The sequence below is a fragment of the Pseudophryne corroboree genome, chromosome 9 (genome assembly GCF_028390025.1).
Source record: "Pseudophryne corroboree isolate aPseCor3 chromosome 9, aPseCor3.hap2, whole genome shotgun sequence".
Classification (NCBI taxonomy): Eukaryota; Metazoa; Chordata; class Amphibia; order Anura; family Myobatrachidae; genus Pseudophryne; species Pseudophryne corroboree.
Window position 1 is genome coordinate 67,462,167 of NC_086452.1, and position 20,526 is coordinate 67,482,692.

Below are 20,526 nucleotides of genomic sequence, written 5' to 3' on the forward strand. Positions count from 1 at the left end.
CACTAAAATGTAAAAATAGTAAAACTATAAAATACTTATCACTCTTCCAAGGTGTAATCCATCTTCTTCAACGTTCTGTATAATTACAAAATGTTATCAGTACATTGAACTCATTACACCATGGCCCTCATTCCGAGTTGTTCGCTCGCAAGGCGATTTTAGCAGAGTTACACACGCTAAGCCGCCGCCTACTGGGAGTGAATCTTAGCTTCTTAAAATTGCGAACGATGTATTCGCAATATTGCGATTACAAACTACTTAGCAGTTTCAGAGTAGCTTCAGACTTACTCGGCATCTGCGATCAGTTCACTGCTTGTCGTTCCTGGTTTGACGTCATAAACACACCCAGCGTTCGCCCAGACACTCCTCCGTTTCTCCAGCCACTCCCGCGTTTTTTCCGGAAACGGTAGCGTTTTTATCCACACGCCCATAAAACGCCGTGTTTCCGCCCAGTAACACCCATTTCCTGTCAATCACACTACGATCGCCGGAGCGAAGAAAAAGCCGTGAGTAAAAAAACTATCTTCATAGCAAAATTACTTGGCGCAGTCGCAGTGCGAACATTGCGCATGCGCACTAAGCTGAAAAACGCTGCGATGCGAAGAAAATTACCGAGCGAACGACTCGGAATGACCCCCCATGTGCAATCTAGTAACATTTAGAACAAGATACAATATAACATAATATACATCTTTATTTCAATGCAGAAAAATACTTGGATTATTTACTACAGTGCAACATTACGGCTCTGCAGAGCATAAACTGCTTTGTGAGGATTCTTTTTGCACTAATGCGCTTATTTTTACAGTAAGCACCTGGACCTGCACATCAAGGGGGGCGATTTCTATGGTGTGGAGCAACATCGCAATGGGAAAAGTTGGATGGTACAGAGTGTTTGTAGCTAAATGTTGGGTGGCTGCATTTACAGGATACAATCCTCCCTCTACCATTGTTATATCTCTTAAACTATATCTCCGTTTATGTAATAATCTGCAGACGGGTATTGTTTCTGCATTGCTTCGTGTGAGAAGAGAAGCTTTTTGTACAACTTTCCATTAGGAAAATGTATTCATGCTTCTTACAATACTGCTATACCCAGCTCTATCTACCTTTCTCTTACTTCATCCTTACCCGTTTAAAGCTGAAACCTTCAATTAAACATGGTTAAAAAATCAGAAGAAATATGAATCCATAATGTACATACCTGCAGAAACTCCAACGGTTGCATCCAGCAGTGCTGCTGCCGTAGCTAGATGGTTGTAGGCCCGGAGCCTTTGGGGGGGTTCTTCAGGTGGAGGTGGTGAATGAGAACCCTGCAAACCGGTCCTGCTTGGGGGCTGTTATAGGTGGATTATTGGCCTCTTCTGCCTCCATTATTGCTAGTTCGTTATTTATGGAGGCAGAGGGTGGAAAGGTCGGCTACAGAAATAAGAAGTAAAAGTGTATCAGTTATTATTACATATTTCATATGACTTGTAAGAGAGAAAAAGAGGCAATTACCAAACTTCCTATTGTATAGGTTATTTACAGTACTTACTGTACACTAGTTACAGTAGTTTTTTTGTGTGGGTTTCACTCCAGCTACTTCCAATACATTGAAAACATACTGTTAAGTTAGTGACTAGTGACTGAAATGCACCCTAGTGTGTGTGTGTTAGGGAATTTACAGTATAAGCTCCAATAAGGAGTGATGTGATGACAACTGCTCTTTGTATAGTTCTCCATAGTTAGTGCCACTGTATAAATAATAATAAATGTCAATTGGTTGAGTGACAAGTGGAACATATATACACATGTGCCCATGTCCTTAGATCTATGGGTATACGGATATAGGATAGACACTGACTAGAGCAGGCATGGCCAACCTGTGGCTCCCCAGCTGTTGTGAAACTACAAATCCCAGCATGCCCTGCCACAATTTTGCAATTAGAAAATGCTAAAATTATGGAAGGGCATGCTGAGATGTGTAGTTTCACAACAGCTGAGGAGCCACATGTTGTCCAGGCCTGGTCTACTCTAGATAGACAGTCAATTGGTCAACACCAAGGGTTAGGATTAAGGTTGGGCAGGGTTAGGGTTAGGCTGCAGTTGGGTTAGGCATTAGGGGGAGGGTTAGGACTAAAATAATTAAAAAAGTGGTGACAATCTGTCGGTCCACCTTTTGACCCTGTCTACCTTAGACATTATCTACCTATTGGCTGTCAATTCAACCTAATGAGTCTGTCTAATTAGTGACCCTGTCTACCTATTGCATGATGACTTATACAGTGCCTATCCTTCGTACCCAAATGTATATGTCTGACATCTACTGTATGCGTTATCTGCTGACCAGCATTCAGTAGCTCATGGAAGTTCTGTTTTTTACTTACTGGTGCAGGAATGTATGGTGGCTCCATCTCAAGGGCCTCCAAGGCGACCCAGTCGATATGCTGGAAGAGACTATGGTGGCGGATGTTATAATTCACTCCTGGACGTTTGGCTGGGTTGATACTGAAGAGCTGAAAAATACATTTGTATTAAATCATGTAACATGATTAAATTAAATCATGTTACAAACATTTCTGCTGCCTGGCACAGAGGAATATAAAGTGATTGTTCCATGGCCACAGTATGTTATTACTGAGATTCTATCTGGGGTCTGTAGTGTGTCTCACATTATCATCCCCCATTCCAAGAACATCTAACCACTGAGCCATTTCTTGTCATATTTGTCCTAATGTTGATTTGTCTGTGCAATAATGGGTGGTCAGATCTTGCTGTCTGTAAATTCATCTATTTTACATAACGGTACAGCCACAATCTTTCTTCTCTTGTCACCAGTATCATTAAAATAGCATTAAAAAAAAAATTCCTTTTTTTTTTATTTTCTTGCTATTTATGGTCCTTATATTTTTTCCTATAAGTTAGCCTGAAAAGCCAAGGCTGGGTATTCAGTTCCATTGTGCATGTGTCACCCAGCTTACCGCTGAGACTGGCCCTGGGAAGAAGTAAGTTTGGCCTTACAGCTCCTGCCCAGTAGTGAGAAGCGTCTGAGTATCACTCAGCTGATCAGGGGATATTTTATGAATAAACTGCATCAATACTGACTTTCTATTGCTCTGGCGGCGGGGACGGGAAGTGACGCGTTGTGCTGTGGAACGCATGACATCACTTCCTGTCCGTTGGTGCCGGCGCTGGCGGAAGCGGGGAACGGACGTGCATTAACATGCACCTGGGAGCATTCCTATGTTAATTGAAAGGGGTATATATATGCTCTCCGATTTGTTAGCCACTAAACGCTTCTGAGGAAGAACCTAGGAAGGTTCGAAATGCATTAAGCAGCTGTGGCTATTCTTCAAACTGACTGGAATTGGAGCTCTCCATGGGAACTTTGAGTATCCGGAACTCTATGGGACCTATGAGAGACTGATCTTTTGATGAGTATAATCAGTATATGTGACTCCACCAACCAGTGTTTTACTGTAAGCTTTTCACTTTTTAATGTTTGTGAGTGCATTTTGTGCTGATTAAATAGCTACCTTTTACACAGGTGTTTGCACTATTGCATTTTCTCTATTTTTTAGATCTTCAAATTCTGTTTTATGAAAGAAGCATGGAAATCAACCTTTGTTTTTCATCGTGGACCAGTGTTGTGTGATATGCCTTCAAAAATATCTACATTTGTGAGTGCAAAATTCTGACCATTAAAGAACATTTCATAGTATTTTGGTGTTTTTGCACTATTGCTTCTTTTCTTTTGTAGCTCAAAATCTAAGGGATTGAATTCTCTTATGGTTCATTTCTCCTTTCAAGTTCTCGATCAGCATCCCTTGTATTCATTTAACAGTGTAAGCGCAATTGTACATTTTTATTTTATTTTTTACAACTGTGTATGAGGGGAATTTCTCTGATCAGCAAGTCCAGAGCCACATTTATAAGGAGACTTTGGGGTTGATGTATCGAGCAGTGAAGAGCGGAGAAATAGTCCAGTGGAGAAGTTGACCATAGCAACCAGCTTCTACCTATCATTTTATAGAATGTATTTGACAAATGCTACCTCAAAGCTGATTGGTTGCTATGCGCAACTTCTCCACCCTTCACTGCTAGTTATATTAACCCATTGTTTTTTTCATGTTCAGGAATGTCTCTCTTAGGGGGAGATGTACTAAGCCTTAGAGAGTTATAAAGTGGAGAGAGATAAAGTACCAACCAATTAGCTCCTAACTGCAGCGTTACAGGCTGTGTTTGAAAAAGGACAGTTATGCGCTGGGTGGTACTTTATCTCTCTCCACTTTTATCACTCTCCAAGGCTTCGTACATCTGCCCCTTAGGGTGGTATCACATGGGTGCATTGTATGCTGCATCTAGGTGCTATAAAAGCAATGAAGTTTAGTAATGTGACACATAAGTAACTAATACTGCCTGCAGTGTTGTAGGAAAGTGTAATAGTTGCTCATGCCAAATGCTGCGTCATACTAATTCATATGTTTATGATGGATCCTGTCACACAGCACAGGCCCATAATGAGGGCGGTGCAGCCAGTGATGTCACCCAGGGTGTAATGCCCTGGGGGTGGTATGGCTGCTGCCTTGGTCATCATGCTGCCCATGTAGATGGGACACCCACCGTACACCGCCAGGTCTGACAGCAGGGTGCAATGGATGATGTAGTTAAAGGGTTAATGTAATGTGTAGAATACCTACTGTAGCTGAGTACTACTGTATAAGTGAAATGGCCCCAAGACAACACATAGTCATCATTCCTTTTGGTTTGCAAGACACACAGTGACCTAACATTGTATAATCCAAAGCCTGGAACACTTAGTGCCGCCTTTGGAAAGTCAGAGCGGAACCCTTCATGTGTGCTAGAGCAGAGTATCTTATAGTTCTCCCAGGGACAGTATAAAGTGCGCCTTTACTAACCGTATCACACAGCAACAGGAAGCAGCCATAATGTTTAGCAGGAAACTATTACTTAATCCTTACCCTAGAACAGGGAGGAGAGAGTGGCATAGGGTTGGAGGGTAGTCTAGCACTTATAGAGGCACACAGTAATTTGTCCACACCTCCTCCTGTGGTTGGGGGGTGGGGGGCGGCAGTGCTCTCTCTTGCACATGGTCCTAAAATGTCTAGTTTTCTGACACACAGGGGCCTGATTCAGAGTTGTACACTGGGGTGATATTTCCCCAGTTTGCTGATTTGTACTGATCTGTGTATGTGCAGGTCAGGTCCTGCGATGTTGCTCGCTATGCCACAAAAGCTGCAGCATGACTGACATGCTGCTGGCGTTTTGGTGTCGGCAACGGATATTGTTCCAGAAAACAGGGGCGTGACTGCCCCATTTCCTGGGCATTCTGAAGCCAGAGGCTGCGTCCTTATTTACCTCATCAATGATGTTCCTGACTTCAGTGCCTGGTTCAAAAGATATTCCGTTGACCATTTTGTTCAGTATGATGCCAAGACAAAACCAGTCTTTACCGGTCGCTCTTTCTTCGCGAAAATGCACCTATCAGAAGAGAGACAGACAGACAGTCATTATCAAGTTTTTATCAATCACTTTTTTCATTTTTGCTTTTTTTTTAAACTGAGTGCTCTACATAGAGGGGCAAACACAAGATTTCTATTTTCTGGATGGAGGATATAAATATATACAATGTATAAATATATATATATATATATATATATATATATATACACACACACACACACACACATATTCATGCGGTATTTATATTTTTGCAATATGCCACTACAATGTACTTTTTTATCAGTGATGTGGTTCTTCATTTATATATTCTTCCTAACTAGCCTCCCAGTGCAAGCGGTATGCGTTCCAAGCGGCTGTGAAATCTGCGGTGTACACGGGTTGCCATGGTTACCGCGCATTGGGATGATGTCACCGGGTCTGCGCCCGTCGCCCACCGGAAGTATCACGCCGTTCTGAAGCCGCACATGCAAGCAGGGTGAGTCTATTTAGGTAAGTGTTTTATGTTGTTTGTACATGTTTGTCCTCTTTTTACAGCACTTTCACCTACCTGAAGAAGGGACCCTGCGGGGCCCGAAATGCAGCATCGTTCTGATGATTAAGTGCTCATGGTGATGTACCGATTTTCATGTTTTCATTAAATTATCTCATTGAAAAAGTCCTGTAGTGCCTTGCCTGTTCTAAATGTGCATCATTCGGAACTTTAGCAGATGTGTGGATTTTTGCAATGGCACACAGGTGATTGTTTTTTGACTATTTGAGTGCCGGATCTATTCTTGGATTTGTATTTGGTGGGGATTAACTCCCACAAGTATCAGGGCACCTACTTGCATATGATTGATTGACATTCAACTCATCACTTTAAAGTCATAGTAGTGCAATATGGAGGATGCAAATGAAAACAGACATGATGTGACTGCTTTTGCCAACCTGGGTTCACAAACCCTGGAGACTCTGAGTTTTAACAAAACGCAGGCTGATAGAATTTTATTTGCAGAGGATTGTGTCCCTGAGGCTTTGGAAGACAGTATTGATGATTTGTACAAACAGTTATACAGACTACGCAAGCGGGAGACGGACTATCTACTACATGGCTCCACACTGTCCGACTATTATAGACAGAAAATGATCCCCCGCGGATTCCGTGTCCGGAATGCTCCTACTATAGGGAGAACGAATCCAGACTTTTGTCGCAGATGGATCGCCGTGCTCAATAAATGTAGCTTCGATCTGATGCTCCTCGTTATAGAGGAGTCAGGTCGGGAGCTTTCAATCACTAGAGCCAAGATTGATGCACTTAATACATCTCAAATGGAAACACTGTCTGACCCAGGATATGCCGCGACATGGGCTAAATTAACCCAACAGGTGGAGAATCACAAACGTGACCTGTTGAAATTTAAAAAATCTAAGCTACAAACAGTCCGCAATGACTATGAAGACCATCAAGTGTATCGCTGGTTAACGGGTACAGACACAATGAAGTTTCAGAATAGAGCATATGGGAGACCATCGCAGAGATCACGCAGGGGACGATCGGATAAGGGATCTCAACTTTCAAATAGTGACAGTGACTTTGCCATGGCAGATTCAGATGATTCAGTGTCGGCACAGCGCCCCCCTTTAGGGGCTACCACCAGGGCCAGAGCAGATGCTGGCCCAAGCCTACAAGGAGGAGCCGACAAAACCAAAGGATCAACAAAAGTAAGCAAAGCAAAGAAGACAACTTGATCTTCAACTTATCATCACGTCCTCTTACCACTACCGAAATGTCTGTACTTAACAAAGGCCTCTCCTTTGTCCCGACTAACTTCCACGACCCTTTTGAATGGCAAACCGACCTACATCAGATGAACCGCAAGATGAGATTAAAAGAGTTCTTTCAGAATAAGCACATGGATGAGGATCAAGAACCGAGACATCACATCACACAGAAATATACTACTTCTACATTTGATCCTGTTTCATCCAATTCGTCGCTGAAAACATATAGTCGTCTGATAAACGATTCTGTGAACCGCTTCTTAGCCACACCAGGCCAAGTACATCATAATTTGACATTTCAAGAAAGAAGGTCCCTTAAAGAACTAAGCGAGGACACGTCAATCGTAATACGACCAGCAGACAAAGGTGGTAGTGTGGTTGTACAGGATCGATCTCAATATGTCAAAGAAGTGCTGCGACAGTTGTCCTGCACTCTCACTTACACCAAATTAGATCGAGACCCCACGGAGAGTTTTCAGAAAGAACTATTACAGGTATTGGATCGGGCGGTATTGAATAAACAACTCGACTTGAAACTTAAAGAGGCGCTGATTCCTAAACACCCTATCATTCCTTGCCTGTACACACTACCTAAAGTTCACAAAAGCCTAGATAACCCTCCAGGTCGCCCCATCGTTTCGGCGAGGGGATCCTTGTACCAACCAGTGGCTGAACTTCTGGACTCTATACTACAACCACACATCACCAAACGTGCGACATATCTGAAAGATAGTTACCTCTACCTTTTTGAGAAAAATTATGGTTTTGGAAGATCTACCTCCAGATACGGTACTATGTACCATGGATGTCTCTTCTTTATATACATCGATTCCTCATGAAGTTGGCATTGAGGCCATGGAGTCGTTTATCTACAATTTGGAAGAAGACTTTAATTTTGATAAACCATTATTTTTACAGTTACTCAGATTGATTCTCACTAAGAATTATTTTTTGTTCAATGGCAGTTTCTATCTCCAGTTGGCAGGCTGTGCCATGGGGAGTAGCGTGGCCCCGGCGTATGCCAACGTTTTTATGTTCCAACAAGAACAACATTTATTTTTTGACAATCCTGCCTTTTCACAGAAAATTGTATGGTTCATCAGATACATAGATGATTTATTCATCCTATGGAATGGGACCGGTTCGTCATTCGAAACCATGATGAATACCATCAATGCTGCACCTGGCCCAATAAAGTTTACATACCTTTACAGTACCAGTCAAATAGACTATCTGGATGTCACAGTCCATTTGAAAGAAGGTAAATTGACCACCACGGTCTTTTATAAGTCGACTGATAGGAATTCGTTATTAGATGCGAGTAGTCACCATCCACCTGCATTGAAGAGAGGGCTGCCTCGCTCACAGATGCTCCGGGTGGCAAGAATTACGAGTGATCATGCACTTTTAGATGACGCACTACAAATAGTAGTGGATAAATTTGCTAAAAGGGGCTATAACATGAAAGACCTAAAGGAGACCAAATCTAAGATCATGGACATGGACAGAGAGACCCTATTTCATTCACGATCTCAGTCAAATCCGGCTCAGCATAAATTTATCTGGTCGACTAAATACTCAACGGCTAGTCCTATTATCCCTCGGGCCACTAGAGCTCTTTGGCCCATTGTCAAGACAGACAAATCACTAGCCTGTTTTCATGACACACAAGTCATGACCAGCTATAGACGAGGACGGAATCTACGGGATCTTCTAGTCAAGACTGACATCACTGACTATTCACCCAAATTGGGTATCTTTGGCACCAGCAAAAAACCTGGCAGCTATCGTTGCCTATCTTGTACTACTTGTGCTGCTTTGATACCGGGATCTGAGTTTGTCCACCCCTCAACTAAACACAAATTTAAATTACAACACGTCATGACATGTACTACTCGCTTCATTATTTATTGCATCATTTGCCCCTGTTCATTAATTTACGTAGGTCTATCTAGTCGCACCTTGAGAGATAGAATGGCGTTACATCGTTCTAATATTAATCAAGCACTGGCCGGCAAGTCTAATGACCAGCCGGTATCTAGGCATTTCTGTGCTAAAGCCCACGCTCTATCTGATTTAAAATATCAACTTATTGATCATGTTCCCCCCCTGCATAGGGGAGGCGATAGAATTCTGGCTCTACACAGATTAGAAGCAAGATGGATTTTAAAACTTAATGCCTTACAACCATCTGGCTTAAATGAAAAGATTAATTGGAATGCCCTTCGTACCTTTTGACTGTGTAATTTCTTTTTGATTAGTCTTATTATTTCTAGCTTACTGCGTTTGTGGCCAATTTGGAGACTTCCAGTTATCTCTAGTCATTTTTCTAGCTTTTGCATTATATATCATATAGTCTTTTCCTGTCAGTTTTCTCATTTATTCCTCCTGTATATGTATTCCCCGTTACATAATATGGATGTTCATTCAGGGTTGATATATTGCCCCTGATCAGATTACTTTATATTCATGCGGTATTTATATTTTTGCAATATGCCACTACAATGTACTTTTTTATCAGTGATGTGGTTCTTCATTTATATATTCTTCCTAACTAGCCTCCCAGTGCAAGCGGTATGCGTTCCAAGCGGCTGTGAAATCTGCGGTGTACACGGGTTGCCATGGTTACCGCGCATTGGGATGATGTCACCGGGTCTGCGCCCGTCGCCCACCGGAAGTATCACGCCGTTCTGAAGCCGCACATGCAAGCAGGGTGAGTCTATTTAGGTAAGTGTTTTATGTTGTTTGTACATGTTTGTCCTCTTTTTACAGCACTTTCACCTACCTGAAGAAGGGACCCTGCGGGGCCCGAAATGCAGCATCGTTCTGATGATTAAGTGCTCATGGTGATGTACCGATTTTCATGTTTTCATTAAATTATCTCATTGAAAAAGTCCTGTAGTGCCTTGCCTGTTCTAAATGTGCATCATTCGGAACTTTAGCAGATATATATATATATATATACACACACACACACACACACACACACACACACACACACACACACACACACACACACACTGTAGTATATATATATATATATATATATATATATATACACAATTTGACTGATCTGCCATTACGTTAAAACCGCTTGTCTAATATTGGGTAGGTTCCCCTCAAGGAAGGAACTCCACAAGACCTTTGAAGAAGGTGTTATGTGTACCTGAGAATCAGGCCCAGTGTATATAGTTACATGAGTAAGACCCTTTGCACCTCACCTCAGGAGTGATGTGGCCACATCTTCCAGCACAGCCAGTGGCACTCCGGTCTCTAGGCGTGATCTAGTTGCGAGACCAAAGTCGGCGATCCTGAGGTGGCCTGTTGCAGCCACTAAGATGTTATCTGGCGTGAGGTCGCTGTAAAGACAATAAAATCTTTGATTGCAATGTGCTTTCATACAAACATGAGTTATTGACACATACATTGATAAAGAACTTTATATGTGTACATTCTAAATAATAATAGGTTTGAATGTATGTTTAGGAACAAGGGCTAGAGAGTCAGTACCTACTGTACAGGGCAAGGCCGTCCAGCATGTGTGGCACCGACTAACGATACCACACGGTTTAAGGTTGACCCCTGCGCTATCAGGCGGTCCACCGTCATTTTTTTGTATCAAAGTGGCATCGTGTGATGTCACACAGCTGCCCTAAAAAATGTTCCCAACATGCCCCAGTTTGGCCCGCAACACCCGTGAAATGCCACATCGCCACCCAGCCAACACACGCAGCTGTCAAAGCATGTTATCCAACCTGTGTTCCCCACCATCCCTGCGTACATCCACCTATTCCCCATATGTTTTATTGCACATTCCTTTAATGTCTTACATAGGAGATGGAGCCGCGCCCATTGAGGCGGCTCCATCGCAAACGTGCACTCCCGGTGTGACTAGGCGATCCGTCTGCCTAGCCACGACGGGAGTGCACAGAGATGCTCCCATTCTGAGCATCTCTGTCTAGGCGCACGGACAGAGAAGCTCTCCATTCAAGTAAATGGGACGCGTCTCCATCGCAGGTGCGCACGCCCATCCGGGGACGCTCTCGGAGATAGACGCGCCCGGGCGGGGGCGCCTAGTCACAGATGGAGCCACGACTAGCATGACTCCATCTGTATGACCCCTTCTCCTCTTACTTCCTCCTTCCCTTACCGCCTGTACCTCTCATACCCTTTATCCCTCTTCTCACTCCCTCCTTCCTCTGCACTTCTCACTTCCTCCTTCCCTCTATCATCCCTACACCTCTTCTTCCCTTTCTCACCCTGCATGTGAGACCTAGATTGGATGGCAGGGATGGCACATTCTGGGTGTACATGATCTGGGGTCTCAGTGCAGCCCCCCATGACCTGCTGGGTGTATATAGTTCCAGAGCTGGGTGGCAGGTGTGTGGTAAAGTAATAAAAAAATGTATGTAAAAGTTTCTAAAATTAACGTTTCCCTCCTCTTCCTCAGGGGTCCTCTCTGTAAGCATTAGACAAGTGCAGGAAGAGTCTGAGGTCACTATGTTACAGGAGAAAGGGACTTCCCTAAGCAGAGAGCAAAGGTCTCTGAAACTCAGCTTGCGGACCACTATGGAGCTGCCATGGCAATGCCCGATGTGAGGGTGCACAACCAATAGGACCCCAGGTGATGGAACTGAAAAGCTTCTGGGATGAATGTTAGTACAATATTTTCAAAACTCTGAAGTTCCATGAAAGAATAGAACACTTGTGCAGAGAGATCACCGGTGTCCCCCGAGAGCTGTACATGAAGATTGTACTTTGGGAGGGAGGCAGGTGTAACATGTAAGTGGAAGATATGGGCCAATGACTGTATAACATGTACAGTATAAGAATCCATAGTATTATCACTTTATTATACTCTTGTTATATTATAACTATATACTTACCCATGGGCGAAGCCCTTGGAATGCAGGAATTGGAGCCCACATACAATTTCTGCACTGTAGAATCTGTTGGATAGAAAATAAGTTAATGTTACATTGTTAGGATGTGTACATAATGGCTGAGGATTTCCAGCCAACACCCCCCACATTTTCCCACAATGTCCCCATTTATTTTGTTTCACATTTATCAACTGCCTAATATAATGTTTCTAGTGTTGTGCATTGGTGCAAGTCACTATATATTGTATATGGCTTATTAGAGTTTATGTAAAAGGAGTATTGGGATGTCTTCAAGATGACGCTCACAAAGTATCCTTATATAATAACAGCTGCTTTATTTGTCAGGATGGAAGACAATTTACAGAAACAATTCTAATAACATAGAAGGATTAAGGGGGACAGGTACTGAGCAGTGATAAAAGTGGAGAAGTGAGCCAGTGGAAAAGTTGCCCATGGCAACCAATCAGCATTGATGTAACATTTATAATTTGCATACTAGAAAAGTATACAAAGCAGCTGATTGGTTGCCATGGGCAACTTCACCACTGGCTCACTTCTCTACTGTTATCACTGCTAAGTACATGTCCCCCAAAGTGCTATTTCTTAGGCTCACGCTATTTTGTACTTTTTGCTTGTTTTTTTAAAATATATAATCTCTCATCAAGTCCTTCCTCTATCATGTGGCTCTAACAAGATATCATTCTATGTCCTCACCTTGCACTGGAGATGGTAAGAGGCCCATTCCTCATCAGAAGATGTTCCAAGTCACCACCACTCGCATACTCCATACCAAGGAGCACGTGCTTCTGTTTATGGGAGAAGCAATAGTGTTATTATACATGTCAGGAAAGTCAGGAGGGAAAGAGTTGGGCCGTAGGGAATGTCGTCTTCTGACCAAAATAAGTAAAGATAAATTATATACTTTTTTCATTTTTAAAAATGTCCTTCGCTTCTTTTCTCCTCATGGGAATATAATGGACAGTCATGGGGGGGTGTAGGGGGGGGGGGGGGGGGGGGGGACAAGGAGAACAGAGAGAGGGCACAGGGACAAAAAGGGCAAAGAAGTATCTTACTATACCACAGTCTATGGAACATGTTCTATAATCGTTTTACAGTAAGTTAATAACACAGCAATAAAATGATTATTTTTATGCCAAACTATTATAACGGGTAGTAAATTGTCCTACATGCAAACATTAATAGTCATTGACGCATCTAAAACATAAAAGCATTACGGATATTGATACATCGGGCAGAATCGTATCCCCCATAGAAACCTAAGGGGATGCGGCTGCGGGCAGAAATAGAGGGATCGCAGCAGATTTGCGATTCCTCCTTCTTACATTGGGGGATACATAATATTTGGTCTGGTGAGCAAAGTGGCCGTGGATGAGGAAGGCGCTTTCCGATGCAAGTTCTAGCACTTTCCGTTCCACAAAGGCAACTTTTTCACCCACACGTAGCAGATATTTTATTTGTTCATGATCTTCACAGCTAACAACTCGTTGGTATGTGAGTCGGCTGCCAGCAGGACCTAGTGGAAATATTACAGTGTTAGCCTCATTAGCAACACAGGGACATAAAGGCAAATACATTGTTGTCCAACAAGTAATTATTTATTTAATAACAGTCTTACCATAGGACTTCCGGTGGGTGGCGCATCCAAGATGGCCACGTTTTAATTGAGCTCTGCTCACTCAAGCTCCATCCACTGCCCTCTGTCCTATTTTTATCTGTTTCTCTCAATTCTATATACGGGAGTAATTCCCTCACACCTAGAGGAACCCGACAATACCTTTCTCGGAGGGATAGACTGGATGAGAGCCCTTCTCCCCAGAGTCAGGCCCGTGAGTGACTGACCGCCGATTGCTGCCTGGGCGCCTCCCGTGGAGATCCACCGATCCTGCTTCCTCCTCTACTGCTCCCCCTGCATGTAAGTGCCTGTCCGTTGTCCCCTGCCTTCTTGGATGCACGGTACCTCCCGTGGTGTTCATCGGAGCGGAGCAGTTGGGGATCCGACGCCTGCATAGAAGATCTGCTCCTGATTGCTTTGCCACTGACCCCCTTAAGAGACTGACCGCCGCTTGCTGTTTAGGTGCCTCCCGTGGGGACCCTGCCTCCCCTGAGTGGGAATCCCCTGCCCTACTAGACGCTTGCTGCTGGGGAGTTGCGGCACTAGCGGACACAAGCTCCTCCTTGTCTACAACCGCTGACGCCTACCTTCTATCCCTGAGGTTCCGCTACCGCTGCTTAGTCACCTGCCGCTCTGCTGAGCCTCCGGTGTGGGGTTGACGCTGCTTGTTCTTCGGCGTCCTGGAAGAGGTTCTGGTGGCTGCAGGTGCCCCGGCAGGCCGCTGATCATCCCACGCTTACTAACCTGTCTTTCTGCCATGGTTTGGACTCGTGGAGGTTCGTTGGGACTCCTGCGGCTTCTGCCCGGTGATACTTCATCTGCACTGACTACATGGTTGAGTCCCGACTTCTATTAGCGGTGAATCAGGAGAGGCACTCCTGGGACTTTCTGCTACTGCAGGTCCTGGCTTTTGTTGTGAACCCCGGACACCGATGAACTACTTTCTGCAGGGGTCTGCCCGGTACTATTGTTGTTTATTCGTTCCTCTGTTTACTAAAATCTCTTCATACTTTTGTGTTACCTTTCACTTTTATCCATACCCTCCTCTTGTGTTGTCCTCGCCCTCCCATTGCCTTCCCTTCTACTCGCATTTCCTTAATACCACCTCTTCTTTCCTTTTCCCCACACTGATATTGTATAGGTTGGGACTGTCTCCAATACCTGGACAGCTTAAATGCATTTTGGACTCACATTATCAGGCTGGACACACTGTTTCAACCCTGATCCTGCTCATACCAAACCCTGTTATGGCCTGTTTGGATCATAATATAATTGTAGTACTGTGAGTCTATTATTTGCAACCAATCACCTTTGAGGGTAGCTAGATGAAGGAATACTGTTGACTAAGGTTGTCGGTAGACCATAACCCTGCGACTTGGGACCAGCAGTACATTGTGTCTTTTTTCTCAGATCTCCTTTTTTTTCTTTCTTTTATTATCATATGCCTGCAATACTAGTTTACTGATATCTTTTAGTTGCCACTGCCATCTTGTGACCATTCAATATAACTGCTCTAATTGTTTGATCTAATAATAATATATCTGCACTACAAGCACTATTGATTTTGTTTAAACATTATACATATATTGTTACGTATACTAGAAATAGTGTAGGTAACTGGTCCCATTGTCAAATATTTTTGTTATATCATACTTCTCTCTTATTACGGTCACTTCATTAACGTTTGCTGGTCCATTGACTGTAATATTTTACACTTCGGTACGAAATAAGTTCCACTCAAAATATACATAATTGATACCCATAGGTCTATAATACGCAGTTATACCATACGACTACTCTTCACCTTGTTATCGGATAGGTTTTATGTTTTAGAAGAAAGAGAGAGGAAATGCCTCCTGACTGTGTTTTATTGAAACTTTTGGTAGCTGGCTATAATATTTGAAAATTATAATGTGAAACTCTAGATTTCTCTTTGGGGCATTGTACATTACGATTTAAAATGTACTTCATCTGATACTTATAATTACTGGTGAGCCATATTTGATCCTTCTGGGTCTAATCTTCTAGATAATTAGTAATTGATGGAGAGATTTCTGAACAAAACTGTCTCAGACAATATGGTCAGAAGAAAATCGCAAAAAGCTAGTGGTTCTTCTCCTAACCATTCGCAACTATGGCTGGGAACTATGATCCTATCACTCAACTAGATGCTGTCACCCCAGTGTCTCAAACTGCTAAAGAAATCCTCTCAGTGCTTATGCCCCATATTGATAAAACATTGAACGAATTTAAAGATTTGTTTCAATCCACCTTACGGGAAGTAGCCTCCAACACTTCCACAATATCAAAGGTGCAGCAAAGAGTTAGTGATTTAGAAGACACGGTCCAAAATGTAGAGTCCTCAGCGGAGTCGTCCATTACAATGATTCGAGAACTCCAAGAAAAATTAGACAATCTCGACAATAAAAATCTGCAAATGATGAATGGCACTCCTTACTAGTACCTCACAACATGCTCCGGTGCCCGTCAGATTCAGAAAATATGTATGGAAGCAGGACGGCACTGATAGAGACTGGTAAACCATAGAAAATCAGCACAGAACGCTGTAGCTGTATGTCAGTTTCAGAGTTAGACTCTTTTAAAGGGGTCTAACTCTGAAATGTTGATGTGATGTTAGTGTATTAGAATGCTTAATATTTGTAGACACTCCCTTATTAATCTGTGTAAACCTAAATCTTCAGTGATGGTCCCTAGGACCAGGGGGATGCTGGGATGTGGGCGGTACAGTGTGCAGTGTGCCTGGAGTTGGTGATGGAATAAACAGCACAGCAGTGAACTCACATGTCTCTGTGTCCTTATGACTGGATTTACAAACATATGAACAAAACATGGTGTCAGAAGAAGTTTAACTTGGACTGCTAGTGCTCTCAGAGTGTGAAAGAATCTTGCAGAATTCTGTAAAGCTGTGATACTCAGTGTCTGCAAAGCCTGCCGTGTGCTCCTCTCTTCAAACAGTGAGTAACCATGGATAAACTGGCTCCTCCAACTGGCATTCTGATGTCTGGTAACTTGTCTGAAAACTGGAAAAGATTTAAGCAAAGGTTTAATATATATCTTGCAGCATGTGGAGCTGATACAGAGGCTGACAAAACGAAGGCATCCATTTTCCTCCATGTGATAGGAGAGGATGTGCTGGACATTTATAATAGTTTTCAGTTTGCTGAGGGGCAGAATATGGTGCTATCTTCTATAATGCAAAAGTCTGAAGATTACTTTGTGCCAAGGAAAAATGTGACATATGAAAGATATAAGTTTTTCACATGTGATCAGAAGTCTGGAGATGGATTTGATCAGTATGTTACAGAGCTGCAATCACTCAGTAAAACCTGTGAGTTTGGTGATTTAAAGGATTCGCAGATTAGAGATCGTATTGTCTGTGGAATACCTGATAATGGACTCAGAGAGAGACTGCTGAGAGAGCAAGACCTAACACTAGAAAAGGCAGTGACTATGTGCAGATCTGCAGAAATAACTAGATTTCAAGCCAAAAAGTTACACAAGGAAGTTGATGCTGCTGTCCATGTAGTGCAGAAAACAGAGCCAAGCAAACCTCAATTCTCAAGAATGAAGCAGTCTAAGCCACAGTCTAATAAGGAAATGTGTAGTAGATGTGGAAATGCTCACAATCCTAAAATGTGCCCTGCTTATGGTAAAACCTGCATGAAATGTGGTAGACTTAATCACTTTGCCAAATGCTGTAAAATGAAAAGGGAAACAACTAATGTGCATGCTGTTAAACAAACAGGAATTCTTTGTGGATTGCATTGAACTTTGCAGTGCAGATAAGAAAGAATGGATTGTCCCTTTAACTGTGAACAAGATTGTCATTCCCTTTAAGCTTGATACTGGCGCGCAGGTGAATTTAATATTGTTTCAAGACTATAAGACTTTTAGAGTAAAACCTAAAATTCATCCAGCCAAAGTGAAAGTTACAGGGTACACTGGGGAGGAAATTCATGTGAAAGGTACATGCTTAGTGACATTGAAATATAAGGGACAACAGTTTAAAACATCTCTACTGATTGTGGATAAAAATGTGCAACCGATTCTAGGATTAAGTTCCTGTGAGAAACTAAGCTTGCTAAAGAAAGTTTTTATGGGGACATCACAAGTAGAAGATGACTGCAAATCGATGTTTACAGAATACAGAGACTTGTTTGATGGTCTAGGTTGTTTGCCTGGAGAGCATAAAATAAATATAGACACACAAGTTTCTTCAGTAATACACCCCTTGTCAGGTTCTGTTTAGTTTGTGTCCCCGGAGGGGGCGCAAGTGGGTCAGTGGAGGTAGGATAGAAGAAGTGAGGAGGCCGGATTGGATTCCTGCGCATGTGCGCAATGTTGTTTATTAAATAATAGGCTTTAAACAATATGGTAGCAGGAATATTTGATAACAACAGAAACAAATGCAATTGTGAATATACAGCGTGGAAGCTGAGAGTCTATGGCAAAGTCTGTACGGTAAGTTCAATCGATCAGGGGATCGATGTGTCGGTATGGGAACCGATAGTTGTTGGACCGTGGAGCCAGCAGAGATGTTGGTGGGAATAGCAAACCTGGTAGCAATTGCAGGAGACAAGTGTTAAAGTTCTCAGTGCAGTTTGAATAACACTGGCAGCTTGCAGGCTGATGAACAGGTGTAGATGACAAGATGCACCTGGAGGAGAGTCTCTACTGCAGAGGGCTGGAGCACACTGCAGCTGGTAACGGTGTGAAGCTAGAACTCAAGTGCAAGGGTTGCTGGTGCTTGTGGTTCCACGGTAGTACAGGAACAAACTGGAAGGCAAAGCAGGTAAACGGAGGAACTGGAGAACGGAGCCAGAGACACAGGTCATAGGAGTGACACGAAGTCCAGGACAAGGACTGACTCACCCTGCTGCTCCTGATATACCCCCCGGTCTGCAGGCATTGGCTGGAAGGGAAACGAGGAGGTGCGGCCAAGCTCCGGATTGGCTGATGCGGCAGTCTGAGGAAAGCTGTCATGGCGGCGCCCATGCCGCGGCCCGGCGGGAACGCGGCGTGCATGCACGCCCACCGACAACAGGAGCGCTCCCAGGCCCAGGATGGCATCCGGCGACAGGGAGACCAGCGACAGCGAGACGTAGGAACCCCGGACGGAGTCCGCACCGACGGACAGATGCAGCTGTGGTAAGTCGATTCCTGACACCCCTGTAGAAAAGTGCCGTTTGCGCTGAGAGAAAAACTGAAACAAGAGTTAAATTGCATGGAAGCCTTGGGTGTGATACAGAAAGTTGATGAGCCTACTGAATGGGTAAGCTCCTTAGTAATTGTTGAAAAGAAAAATGGACAACTCAGAATATGTCTAGACCCCAGAGATTTAAACAAAGCTATTAAACGAGAACATTTGAAACTACCAACCAGAGATGAAATCATGTCACAATTTGCGGGAGAAAAATGGTTCAGTAAATTGGACGCATCTTCAGGATTCTGGCAAATGAAGCTAGATGAGGCCAGCTCAAAGCTTTGTACATTTAATACACCAGAAGGTCGATACAGATTTCTTCGACTACCATATGGAATATTGTCTGCTCCAGAGGTATATCACAAAAAGATACACATGATTTTTGAACATATTCCAGGTGTTGAAACAATGATGGATGACATTATTGTCTGGGGATCTACAAAGGAAGAACATGATTCTAGATTGAGACAAGTAATGGAACTTGTCAAGAAAGTGAATCTAAAGCTAAACAAGGACAAATGTGAATTTGGCGTGAATACACTTACCTTTATGGCCGACGTGGTCTCGGATCAAGGTGTAAAACCAGACCCAAGGAAAATATCAGCCATAGTGAACATGGAATGTCCTAACAACAAAGACGACGTCAGAAGATTCCTAGGAATGATTACTTACTTAGGAAAGTTTATTTCTCAACTCTCTGAACGAACAGCCTCTCTTAGATGGTTGTTGGACAAAGATAATAAGTGGATTTGGTCACATGAACAAGAAGAAAGTTGGCAAAACGTAAAACAGATCATTACAGAGCAACCAGTGCTAAAATTCTTTGATCCTGCGAAAAGAATAAGAATTTCAGCAGATGCTTCGCAATTTGGCCTAGGCTCAGTGCTGTTACAAGAACATGAGGATACATGGCAACCAGTTATCTATGCATCAAGAGCACTGACAAGTGCTGAAACAAGGTATGCTCAGATAGAAAAAGAACTTCTAGCGATCACATATGCATGTGAGCGATTTCATCAGTTTGTGTATGGTCAAACATTTACAGTGGAAACTGACCACAAGCCATTGGTAGCTATTATGACTAAATCATTACATGACTGTCCCATGAGAATTCAACGAATGCTTATCAGACTACAGAAATATGATGTACACTTGCTGTACTGTCCCGGTAAATACATGTACATTGCTGATAAACTTTCTCGTGCTGTGGACAAAAGTGAAGGTTCCAAAAGTCTGATGGATGAAGAGATAGAAGCCTATGTTAATTTGATCGTAGCTTCTCTACCAGTGTCTCTTGCAAGACAAGAACAGATTAGGAAAGAAACTGAGACAGATGACACAATGAAAGTGTTGAAATATATCATTCTGAAAGGTTGGCCAGCAGAAAAACATGCGTGCCCGCTGTCTATCCATGATTATTGAATGTACCGCAGTGACCTTACAGTTGTCGATGGTATTATTTACAAAGGCAATAGGTTTGTCATACCTGCACGACTAAGAAAAACTATGCTGTGTGAGATACATGAAGGCCACTTAGGAGAAGAAAATGTAAGCGGAGA

The 20,526-nt window shown here is 43.0% G+C and overlaps 1 long non-coding RNA gene across 6 annotated transcripts in view; it reads left to right on the forward strand.

Moving 5' to 3' along the window:
* LOC134957510 (uncharacterized) overlaps nt 1-20,526 on the forward strand; it is a 134,882-nt gene that overhangs the window by 103,766 nt on the left and 10,590 nt on the right. For 2 of the 6 annotated variants that reach the window (XR_010186626.1, XR_010186629.1), the window contains exons 4-5: nt 3,564-3,827; nt 11,678-12,009. This is a non-coding gene — a long non-coding RNA (uncharacterized LOC134957510). Of the gene's footprint in view, nt 1-3,563; nt 3,828-11,677; nt 13,085-20,526 lie in introns of those variants that run through there. The other 4 variants (XR_010186625.1, XR_010186627.1, XR_010186630.1 and 1 more) reach the window with 3 other exon arrangements.